This window comes from Entelurus aequoreus, linkage group LG19, assembly GCF_033978785.1.
Source record: "Entelurus aequoreus isolate RoL-2023_Sb linkage group LG19, RoL_Eaeq_v1.1, whole genome shotgun sequence".
Classification (NCBI taxonomy): Eukaryota; Metazoa; Chordata; class Actinopteri; order Syngnathiformes; family Syngnathidae; genus Entelurus; species Entelurus aequoreus.
In genome coordinates, this window is record NC_084749.1 from 36,235,207 (window position 1) to 36,248,181 (window position 12,975).

General features: G+C 37.6%; 1 protein-coding gene across 3 annotated transcripts in view; it reads left to right on the forward strand.

Annotated features, from left to right (window-relative positions):
- LOC133634917 (protein FAM163A-like) overlaps positions 1 to 12,975 on the forward strand; it is a 56,813-nt gene that overhangs the window by 21,046 nt on the left and 22,792 nt on the right. For 2 of the 3 annotated variants that reach the window (XM_062027575.1, XM_062027573.1), the window contains exon 2: positions 514 to 639. The exons of the other annotated variant lie outside the window; for it this stretch is intronic. The gene's annotated coding sequence lies outside the window, so the exon portion shown is untranslated. The remainder of the gene's footprint in view (positions 1 to 513; positions 640 to 12,975) is intronic. 3 annotated transcript variants of the gene reach the window in all.

Here is a 12,975-nt window from a genome sequence, read left to right on the forward strand (position 1 = left end):
AATATTGTTTTATAAATATCTCTGAAATGCCTCCATGGTTTGATTTGATATTTTCAGACTTATGCAGATCCCAAATACACAAAAACAGGTACCAATAGGTACGAAAAGTTGGTTTTGCATAATCGGTCACCCTAACACGAGTATCCAACTCTATAACATTTATAAGTCAGAAAAGACTAATTCTATCAATGGGACCCTTTAAAGCACAGTGATCTTAAATACGGTGAATTTAAAAGTACATGGCTTCAAATTTTTTTAAAATTTTATCATGGGATCGAATAAGTGTCGAGCATCGTGTAAATTCATCGGTATCGGTATCGACTACAAAAATTCTGGTAGTGTGACAATCCTACCCACCACCCTCCTGAGTCACAAGTACCGTAGTTGGTAAAAGTGCTGAATCAGGAGCTGGCAGTCTGCAAAGCAGCACGATAGCCACTCGGCATCACAGCATGTTGGAGCGTGGATGAAAAAAACAATAAATAACGTCTTCTGTTTCTCTCTCTTTGGCAGACCGAGTTGTTTCGCACATCTATTGATCATGTGCTTGTCTTTACTGGGCCAAGAGGCTGATTCTGGCAAGTGGGTCTTTTGCATTTACTACATTGTTTTCCCCAAAGAGACTTCCAGAAGAATCAGGTAACTGAACTTGATTAATCTTTACGCAGCAAGAGAAGCAAGCTTGAGCAATGTTTGTGCGTCTTTGGCTGCCCTTGAATGTGCGTTTTGAAAGTTATCTGTTCATCTGCAGTAGCAGTGAAGAACGCTTCTATGGAAGTAGAATTGTCTCACATCAACTTATATATATCAATATGATAAATAATATATATGCATATATTAATAAATATACAAATACAAATGTGATATACAAATAAATAAATAATTTCTATAAATAAACGTGTAATTGTAAATATATTTTTGAGATTTGAAAATATATACAAATAACATTTATAAATATAAAAATGTGACATACAAATAAATCAAGAATTTGTATAAATAAACGTGTATTTGTAAATATATTTTTGAGATTTGAATATAAATATGCTTGATTTTGTATTTGTATTTGTATTGAATTTGCATATGTGGATCGCTTTTTTGCTTTTGTGTCGATGAGACATTCCTCCCACAAACCAGATGCACAAATAAATGTGACCTACACACCCCTGAACAATTAAATACAAATAAAAATACAAAATCAAGCATATTTATATTCAAATCTCAAAAATATATTTATAAATACACGTTTATTTATACAAATTCTTGATTTATTTGTATGTCGCATTTTTATATTTATAAACTTTATTTATATATATTTTCAAATCTCAAAAATAAATTTACAAATACGCGTTTATTTATACAAATTATTTATTTTTTTGTATATCACATTTGTATTTGTATATTTATTAATATACGCATATGTATTAATATCATATTGATATATATAAGTTGACAATTCTACTTCCATACGCTTCCGGTATTTGCAGCCCGCCACAAATAGATTGGTCGCTGCCTAAACACATTATGATGGGACTGTCTGTTAATGTAGCTTGTCGTTACAACTCTGTACAGTGAATGACATTGTAACTCTGCTTCAAGTAACACACTTCATACGTACCTGGTCTGCCAGAGAATAAGAAGACGCAGCAGGAGGAATCAGTGCTGCCAACTGAGCAACTTTGTCGCTATACTTAGCAAATAATCAGACCCCTTTGAATTGTGTTTTTCAAAACAGCGATTAATCTAGTGACTTTTTTTGGTCTTATTGGACACTTTTGGAGACCCTAGCCATTCCTGCTGCGCCCGAAGCATTTCAATCTTAAATTACCACATTTTTAATAACAACAAAGGAATAACAGGTCAACATGGATAAATGTTTGTTTATAAAAACAGATATGAAAATATGAATATTTTAAAGGTGTTTATTAATCACGCTAAGTACATATATAGTACAGTATTCATACTGTATATAGTACAGTACAATCTTTGGGCACCCCACGATTCGATCAATTCTTAGGGTGACAGTGAGATTCAGAATCGATTCCAGATTCAAACCTATTCTCACAATGTAATATTTGGTGTAGTAATTATTAGGGCTGTATGATTATGGCAAAAATATGATTATTTTTTATCAAAAATGAAATCAAAATTATTTATACAATTATTTATTTTTTTATTTTATTTTTTTAAATTGTTTTAATTAAGTTTTTTATGTTTTACACTTATTTTACCACCATAGTGTGTGTGCTTTTTGTGTCACAAATCAAATATATTAAAAGCATTTTATTTAAATGCAATAATCCTCACATTTATTGGTGCAATATATATCGTTGGGAAATTTTGACCAGTATTATGAGTCAAAGCATAGTAATTGTGTAGATATATCTAAGGCTGAAACGACGCGTCGACGTAGTCGACGTCATCGGTTACGTAAATACGTCAACGCCGTTTTTGTGCGTCGACGCGTCGCATATTTACGTCACACTACCGTCATGGCGAAGCGCAAAGCAGACGATCAAAGCAGACGATGCGAGCGGTGCGAGCGAGGGGGAAAAATCACGCCAAAAGTCGTCAAAAGTGTGGAAGTATTTCAATACACAGCCTAATAATGTTGTTGTATGCACACTGTGTCGAGCGGAAATGGCCTATCATAGCAGCACAACGGCTATGAACGAACATTTGAAAAGAAAACCATCAACCATCAACTAGTCAATCGTCCGCGTGAGCAGACGTTGTCATCATTACACAAAAACATGAATGTGTCATTTGTATCTGCTAGGGGTGTAACGGTACGTGTTTTGTATTGAACCGTTTCGGTACGGGGCTTTCGGTTCGGTACGGGGGTGTACCGAACGAGTTTCTAAGCTAAAGCTAACTTTAGCTGCTAAAGTCTTAACAAGCTGCTTCGCTCCTTCTGCCTGTCTCAGCACGCAGCATTGTCCCACCCACACAACCATCTGATTGGTACACACGAAGCATTATCAGCCAATCAGCAGTGTGTATTCAGAGCGCATGTAGTCAGCGCTTCAGCGTCGAGCAGATAGGTGTTTAGCAGGTGAGCATCAGGCAGCGGACTCTCCCCAAATGATAATAAACACCTCCCAGTCAACTACTAGTGACATCACTATGAGCCCGTTGACCTTCTAGAAACTTAAACTGCAGCTCAGCTCACTCGCAGTCCTGGCTTGAGGTTAAGGCTAATTACCTCTCAGTTCCAGCCACATCGACCCCTTCTGAGCGCCTATTTTCAGCTGCTGGGAATATTGTAAACAAGAAAAGAACCAGAGCATGTAGACATGCTAACCTTTCTTCATTACAACTGTTAGTCACTCACTGGAATGAGTAGAATTGGTTATTGTGTACTGTGTTGGACTGGATGTTTATTTTGCACATTTTAAAAGCAATACTTAATGTTTACAGTGCTCCAGAATATTTAGATTGGCACTTTTTTGTATTGGATGTTTATCTTTATTTTTGCACATTTTAGCAAATAAGCAATACTTTCACTTTTGTTGAAATGTTTACACTGTTGTTACAGAATATGTCGTTTTACACTTTTTTGTATTGGATGTTTATCTTTATTTTTGCACATTTTAAAGCAAAATAAGCAATACTTTTACTTTTGAAATGCTTATACTATTGCAGAATATTAAGATTTGCACTGGATGTTGACTTTTATATTTGCACATTAAAAAGCAAATAAGCTACTTTTAATTTTGTTAAAGGTTAAAAGTTTTAAATGTTTACATTGTTACAGAATATTTAGTCATGTTGTTGTCAATGTTGACTGAGTAGCCATACTTCTTTTTTTTTGTAAATAAAAGCCATGCCTTTTGAAAAAACTGGCCTACATTTATTTTTTCATCTTCATTTTGAATAAAAAAATAATCGGTAAAAGGAAAAAAAATCTATAGATTAATCGAAAAAAATCTATAGATTAACCGATTAATCGAAAAAAATTATCTATAGATTAATCGATAGAAAAATAATCGTTAGCTGCAGCCTTAGATATATCAATAAGTGCTTTAAGTACATTATGCTTGCATAAGGTACTTTTTGAAACCTTTATTTTGTTAGTGCAGTCAGACTGGATGATGCTGTTATTGTGAAGGGGCGAAGTGTGCCGCTGTTCTGAGCTTGGCGTGTGGCGACTACATTAGGCTGTTAAAAAAAAAAGATTCAGCCTGTCAGTTGTGACTGCTGTCCTGTTTGTACGTTGATCTTACATCGATGATGTCGTTCACAACAACACGAGCAGTGTATGGATTATTTTTACTAGCTTTAGCTTCATAGTTTAGTCGCTGTTTCCTGTGGCCAGCCATCCCAACATTGTTTAGTTCAAAACTTTTTACGTGTTTCATTAATAGTTTTTTCCAATTATAATATTTTTATGATCAAGATCGTGATCCAAAATCGAAACTGAAATTTTGATTAATTGTACAGAACAGGTTACAAAACCTCCTTTCGGTTGCCGACGTATACGCGCAGCGAGTAAGCATAGACATAGCCTAAAAACTTCTTTTTTAAAATAGATTTTTTTTTAAAAATTAATAATTAAAGAATTACAAATAATAAAAACATTTGATTTTTGAATATTATGACTCAATCTAGAATTGTAATAAAAAAGAATCGATATGGATGTGAATTTATTTTTTCGAGCACCTGTAATGTATAGTATATTCCCTCCTGTCACCGTTGAACATCGAGCAAAATGGCGGGATTGGGGATGGAGGAGATTAAATCAACAGTCGCTGAGCCAAACAGCGCCCAAAACACAGGACAGTACTCTGATTGGTCCGCCGTCATCCAATAGTGTGCTCTGTACCATCTCGTGTGGGCAAATTAGCTTAAATAGTGTGTTCGTCCCTACCTAATGATAACAAAAAATTTGGGATTCATATTGTTTTCAAACCGATACAGTTAACTTCCTGCTTCTCAAGGCCGATACGTTAACTGACTTATATTTATTAATCTTTGAATTTAGATATAACTGTTGTTTGTGCACATCTTTCTTCACGACTGGCTAAGTTTGCGCTTCTCAAGCAGCACAGGCGTCTTCGTAGGCTTTCAAAACACTGTCATAGCGTCGCTAGCCATTTCAGGTGGCTGACAAGGTTTGATGTGTTGAAGCTTGATCCCCCCCTCTTCACTGATTTTTGCTGAACATTTGGTGCAAATAGCACGCGAAATGTCTTCTTCCGAAACTTGAAAAAAAGTCCCACACGATCGACACCACGTTTGTTTACAGTGAGCTCAGTGGACGTTTATGGCACGAGCAGGAGAAAAGGAGCATTTGATTATCTCACCTTAACCCACCTCCATCACAGTACGGGTAATCCTGCCTCACTGGAGCATTTTTAATTTGATCAGATTCATCATGTACTGTATATAAAAATACTACCTATGTCGTATACTGTGAAGTGTTTGTGATTCCAAAAGATGCGGCAGCTTGCAGGTAAAATTAATCTTTACTTCGGTACCGGTACCAAAATCATTTTGATAATTTTCTGTACTTTTCAGTACTTTTGTAAATAAAGGGGACCACAAAAAATTGCATTATTGGCTTTATTTTAACAAAAAATCTTAGGGTACATTAAACATATGTTTACAGTATTATTGCAAGTGTGTCCTTAAATAAAATAGTGAACATACAAGACAACTTTTAGTAGTAAGTAAACAAACAAAGGCTCCTAATTTAGCTGCTGACGTATGCAGTAACATATTGTGTCATTTATCATTGTATTATTTTGTCAACATTATGAGTGACAAACTGTAAAAATAGATTATTAATCTACTTGTTCATTTACTGTTAATATCTGGTTATTTTCTCTTTTAACATGTTCTATCTACACTTCTGTTAAAATGTAATAATCACTTATTCTTCTGTTGTTTGATACTTTACATTAGTTTTGGATGATACCACGAATTTGGGTATCAATCTGATACCAAGTCGTTATAGGATCATACATTGGTCATATTCAAAGTCCTCAAGTGTCTAGGGATGTATTTCCTGAGTTTATGAACATAATATAAAAAAATTTAAAACGAAAGAAGATGTTGTGATGCCAAAAAATATTGGCGTAATCATAGTAGTATCAACTAGATACGCTACTGTACTTGGTATCATTACAGCGGATGTTAGGTATAGATCCACCAATGGTTTTTAAGCCAAAATGCGTCCGTTCTCCCTTTTCTGTCAACACACTGTCTGTTTGTAAGTACAGTGCGGAACCTGCTCCTCTGCTCGTAAACCAGCAATGACACGACGTGACGACGACGGGGGCACGGGGGGTGGTGGACTGGTACTTTTCAGAGGCGGTATAGTACCGAAAATGATTCATTAGTAATGCGGTACTATACTAATACCGGTATACCGTACAACCCTAATAGGTAGTGTGAAACAAACAAGGAAACCAACAAATATAATAAACAACGGACCAGCAACTAAGACAGGGAGACACCAGAATTAGAAGGAGAGTGATTAGGGGCAGAAACAGGTGAGAACGTTAATAAACAAACATAAAACAGGTGTGGCTTATCAGCCACCTAGCAACCAGAAAAGGTAAACAAGGGAGAAGAAGAGCATTGAGAACATAACAGAACACTAAACAAAGGGGAATAATGCTTGAACACAAGCACAGAATATAACCTGGTGTGACAAAACATAACAACCTATGTCCAATTTTAAAATAAGTGAAGTGCGATTCCAAACTTCATATACAAATATGTCTATACAACTACCACTAACAGCTATTGTCAACTCACATTACCGAAAATGTAATTAGCCATCTTCCCACCCTCATATTGATCCCATAATTTCATTTTCCTCTGCTGTTGGATTAAGTTTCCTGGCACAGCGTCACCTCATTATGTCCATTTGACTTCTGCATGCTTGATAAGATCTGTCACTGAACTGCTGAAAGCCGCCGATTAAATTCACTTTAAATACAATACTGCCACTCGGATCCTTTGTTCATAATGTATTCACATGGTATAGATAGTAATTAATACATCAAAAGGATCAATGTAATGCAATCTTTTAGTCAGGCTATTGACATTCTGTCTTTATTTGTCATATATTGTACAAAGCTGTCGGTGAAAAAATAAGTCATTATCATTGTTTCATCCATCCAATATACCATTACCCTACCCCCTTATCCTTTGTTTATTATATATTCCCTTAGTTATTAAGCATCTCTAAGGGTATTAAATATGCAGTAATACCTCGGTTTCCGTTACTAATCTGAGATTACATTTGATTCCAAAAACCAATGTTGTAAAAAACCCTTCAGATTGGTCAATGACTGAAGGCCAAGAACCCACAGGAAATAGTACATCAGATAGAGACAGAGGAGGGATTTTCTCATTACTCTGATATCTTAAAAAATATATATTTACAGAAAAACTGCAGTACGCTCAAGAGGACATAAAACAATAACAATAACTGAACCAGTACCAATTCCCGGAAGGTGGAAATCGATACCGGTACTCAACAGTACCAATTTCTGGTTCTTTTGTGTGTGTTCATGTGGTAATAAATGTTAATTGCTTAACCCTGTAGGGCATAGGTGTCAAACTCAAGGCCGGGGGGCCAGCTCTGACAAGCCACATCATTTTATAATTTATATTATACTTTATAATCCGCACCCAAAAAATATATATTTTTATATGTTAGCTGCACCAGACTATAAACCGCAGATATATATGTTGTAAAATGAGTATTTTACACTGAAATATTTTGTAAATGTTTATTTACATACCTTCAACAAGTGCAAAATGGTGCAGACGGCTTATTTGGTGTTCCTAACAATAATTCAGTGAGCATGCTCTATTTAGGTTTGAATGTTTGTCGTAATAACAAAAGAGAAGATGTGATTATGAAGGTAAGGACAAGAGATGACAAATGTACATACATTATGTGAAATTACCTGAAAAAACTCGCCTAGCTTTTCATAATGCCATGAATGTTAAAAATAGGTTTGTTTGGGGAAAACACTGTCTCGCATAAATAAATAAAGTGTACACTGCTTCTGCAATGACCAGGAGCAAACCATAAGAAGAAAAGCTGTCTGTTTGCTTGATTAGTCTACTTTTCAAGCAAATATGCATGTTGCATAGTTAGTTAATATTTATGAAATGCGCTGCAAAGTGCTAATGATGTCTGTTTAAATGGGTTTTTTAGAAGGTCCTCATTTAACATGAGTGCATGTTTTAGATATGTATGAGTAATGTGTCACAGTCTTATGAGCTTGGGGACAATATGGAGGATTGAGGGCTGCTCTAATCAGGACCCAGCGGTGACTGATCCAATTGTCCTTTAGCAGTCAACATCAAAACAAGTGATCAAATATATAGGTCACAGAGTAGGTTAAAATGCGTGGAAAGCAGCGGCGGCCAAAGTGAAAATGCATCCGTTGATTTAGAAAAACGCAATTGGCGCTCTGGCTCCTGAGATTGTACAACAAATGTTTGAAGGAAAACTTGCTATCTGCCAGAAACATGAAGGATTGTTGTAGTGGTGCAGATTCAATCCCTGTGGAAGCTGTCTTTTTTTTCCTGAGTTTGTCATTTCATAACCAGTTTATTCATAAGAGGGAGATGTCTCAAAACCTACTGTGTATTGTATTGTATTTTCCCAGTTATGCTTGCACCGCTATACTTGAACGGAATTTCACTTGAGGATTATACAAGCGTCCTAAAAACCACAGCACTTAAAGTTCATTATCTGGCATTAAATTAAATAGGTTGAACAGTAAATGGGGGAGAACATTTCCTAGGTATGTTTTGACCAAGAGTAAGATCGTTCGATAACAATCAATTTATTTATGATGAGTGCTATTGACAGTTTAACAATATCAACACAATACTTACATTCTCTTTTATTACCTACAATTGTTTGATCCAAACAAAGCCAATAGTACACAATAACTAAACAAAAAACTATACCATCACTTAAATATTTTGGTTGTTGCCACTCAAGTCCTCCTGTGTCCAATTAATTATTCCCTGAGTTTGTAAAGGTTAACAAAAACGACAAAACAAATATTTAAAAAAATATATATATATCGACCTAATCATTCCAGTATCGATCATATACTGATACTACCCTTAGCCTCGACACCACCAATTTATGGGACAAACTGACCTCACCTTACTTGTCGTGTACTGACTGTGACAATGCTGACACCAACAGTTGTTATATTATCTTCTCTCTAGACTCTTATTACTCTACTTGTTAATTTCCTGTTAATATCTGCTTAAAGGCCTACTGAAACCCACTAATACCGACCACGCAGTCTGATAGTTTATATATCAATGATGAAATCTTAACATTGCAACACATGCCAATACGGCCGGGTTAACTTATAAATTGCAATTTTAAATTTCCCGCCACACTTCCGGTTGAAAACGTCTAGATATGATGACGTATGCGCGTGACGGAATCAGTTGATACGCAAGTATTGGTACCCCATTGGATACAATACAAAAAAGCTCTGTTTTCATTTCAAAATTTCACAGTATTCTGGACATCTGTGTTGGTGAATCTTTTGCAATTTGTTTAATGAACAATGGAGACTACAAAGAAGAAAGTTGTAGGTGGGATCGGTGTATTAGCGGCGGACTACAGCAACACAACCAGGAAGACAGAGATGGATAGCAGACGCACTAGCCGCCGAACTCACCTTAACTTCCTCCATCTCGCCGACCGCATCTGTGATCGGGTGAAGTCCTTCGTCGCACCGTCGATCGCTGGAACGCAGGTGAGCACGGGTGTTGATGAGCAGATGAAGGCTGGCTGGCGTAGGTGGATAGCTAATGTTTTTAGCATAGATCTGTGAGGTCCGGTTGCTAAGTTAGCTTCAATGGCGTCATTAGCAACAGCATTGTTAACTTTCGCCAGGCTGGAAAGCATTAACCGTGTATTTACATGTTCCTGGTTTAATAGTATTGTTGATCTTCTGTCTATCCTTCCAGTCAGGGATTTATTTATTTTGTTTCTATATGCAGTTAAGCATGATGCTATCACGTTAGCTCCGTAGCTAAAGTGTTTCGTCGATGTATTGTCATGGAGATAAAAGTCACTGTGAATGTCCATTTCGCGTTCTGGACTCTCATTTTCAAGAGGATATAGTATCCGAGGTGGTTTAAAATACAAATCCATGATCCACAATAGAAAAAGGAGAGAGTGTGGAATCCAATGAGCCAGCTGGTACCTAAGTTACGGTCAGAGCGAAAAAAGATATGTCTTGCACTGCATTGTAGTCCTTCACTCTAACATTCCTCATCCACGAATCTTTCATCCTCGCTCAAATTAATGGGGTAATCGTCGCTTTCTCGGTCCGAATCGCTCTAGCTGCATTGAAAACAATAGGAAAGTGTGAGGAGCCTTTCAATTGACTACGTCACGCTACTTCCGGTAGGGGCAAGGCTTTTTTTTATCAGATACCAAAAGTTGCGATCTTTATCGTCGTCGTTCTCTACTAAATCCTTTCAGCAAAAATATGACAATATCGCGAAATGATCAAGTATGACACATAGAATGGACCTGCTATCCCCGTTTAAATAAAAAAAAATCATTTCAGTAGGCCTTTAAGTCTGGGAAATACTCTTTCGTCACGTAGCTTGCGTAAGAGACGACATCCTGCTCCTCCCCTGCATATCCTCCTGCAGGCCCTGACGTGCACTTCCCAAAAATCCTAGCTTCGCCTCAGCGGCGACGTGGATCGCAAAGTTGTAATTGTTCAGCTTTTATCGGGGAGGGTCTCTGGTCCCTGAACACGGTATAGCAGACATGTTTGAAACGCACAAATTATTGCGTGAAATAAAGCAACAGTGATTAAAAATTTGCATGCAAACTGATTTTGTATACTTAACATCTCGATGCGCTCTAAAATAATTACTAAATGTGTCATTTTTCAGCTTGTTGTGTTGTTTCATCAAGAAGAAGTCACCAAGTATGATGCTCTTTTTAACTTTTATTGCCAATCTTGCCATTCTTTCTTGCACACACACTTATTTTTCTCTCACACACAACACTTCCTCATTCTCCGTCAATCATCTTTCAGGCATGGTGTGTTCACAAACTCTGAACAACAATAACACATTAACATAAACATAACACCAACAGGTTGTTACAGTAGTTACTGAACAGTTGTTTGTTTTCAATTACATAGCTCTCTCTTGTGCCCTGTCCCAAACTGCCAAATACCGTTGTAAATTGGCCCGTCCTTCACCGCGACTCATTTAGGGGTTGCACAGCCCATCTTTGTGAACGTGTTCTCTTCCGGTTTCGAAGCAATTAAAAGTGAACGTTCTTTCAAAAGGATTAGTTGCAGCTCCAACATTAAAGTGGAGGTCGCTTCAGATGCCATTGTTCACTCCAAGTTTACAACTACTACTACACACAAGAAGATAGTCAACAAGGGTTGTAGTTGTTCACACAGAAAAACACTGCTCCTTAGGGTTTTGGAAGAGAATTACAAGTCACTCGCCAGCCCCCGCGTTAGAGCTATGAACGAACTAAGACGCCGTCAGAGGGACGCAAGCTACTTGACGTGAGAGTGTATTCCAGCCTTTACTTTCTGCAGTAATGTGGTTCCATCTACACTTCTTAAAGGCCTACTGAAATTAAATGTTCTTATTTAAACGGGGATAGCAGATCCATTCTATGTGTCATACTTGATCATTTTGCGATATTGCCATATTTTTGCTGAAAGGATTTAGTAGAGAACATCGACGATAAAGTTCGCAACTTTTGGTCGCTGATAAAAAAAGCCTTGCCTGTACCGGAAGTAGCGTGACATAGCAGGTTGAAGGGCTCCTCACATTTCCCCATTGTTTACACCAGCAGCGAGAGCGTTTCGGACCGAGAAAGCGACGATTACCCCATTAATTTGAGCGAGGATGAAAGATCGTGGATGAGGAGAGTGAGAGGACTAGAGTGCAGTGCAGGACGTATCTTTTTTCGCTCTGACCGTAACTTAGGTACAAGGGCTCATTGGATTCCACACTTTCTCCTTTTTCTATTGTGGATCACGGATTTGTATTTTAAACCACCTCGGATACTATATCCTCTTGAAAATGAGAGTCGAGAACGCGAAATGGACATTCACAGTGACTTTTATCTCTACGACAATACATCGGCGAAGCACTTTAGCTACGGAGCTAACGTGATAGCATCGTGCTTAAATGCAGATAGAAACAAAAGAAATAAGCCCCTGACTGGAAGGATAGACAGAATATCAACAATACTACCAAACTCTGGACCTGTAACCACACGGTTAATGCTGTACCGCCTGGCAAAGCCTAGCAATGCTGTTGCTAACGACGCCATTGAAGCTAACTTAGCTACGGGACCTCGACAGAGCTATGCTAAAAACATTAGCTATCCACCTACGCCAGCCCTCATCTGCTCATCAACACCCGTGCTCACCTGCGTTCCAGCGGTCGACGGCGCGACGAAGGACTTCACCCGATCATCGATGCGGTCGGCGGCTAGCGTCGGATAGCGCGTCTGCTATCCAATTCAAAGTCCTCCTGGTTGTGTTGCTGCAGTCAGCCGCTAATACACCGATCCCACCTACAGCTTTCTTCTTTGCAGTCTCCATTGTTCATTAAACAAATTGCAAAAGATTCACCAACACAGATGTCCAGAATACTGTGGAATTTTGCGATGAAAACAGAGCTGTTTGTATTGGGATACAATGTGTCCCAATACTTCCGCTTCAACCATTGACGTCACGCGCAAACGTCATCATACATAGACGTTTTCAACCGGAAGTTTCCCGGGAAATTTAAAATTGCACTTTATAAGTTAACCCGGCCGTATTGGCATGTGTTGCAATGTTAAGATTTCATCATTGATCAGACTGCGTGGTCGGTAGTAGTGGGTTTCAGTAGGCCTTTAAACTTTACTCGGCACTTACTTTTTTTGGTGTTGTTTAAAGCTAGCTTAGGTATTAGCATTCGTGCTTTTGT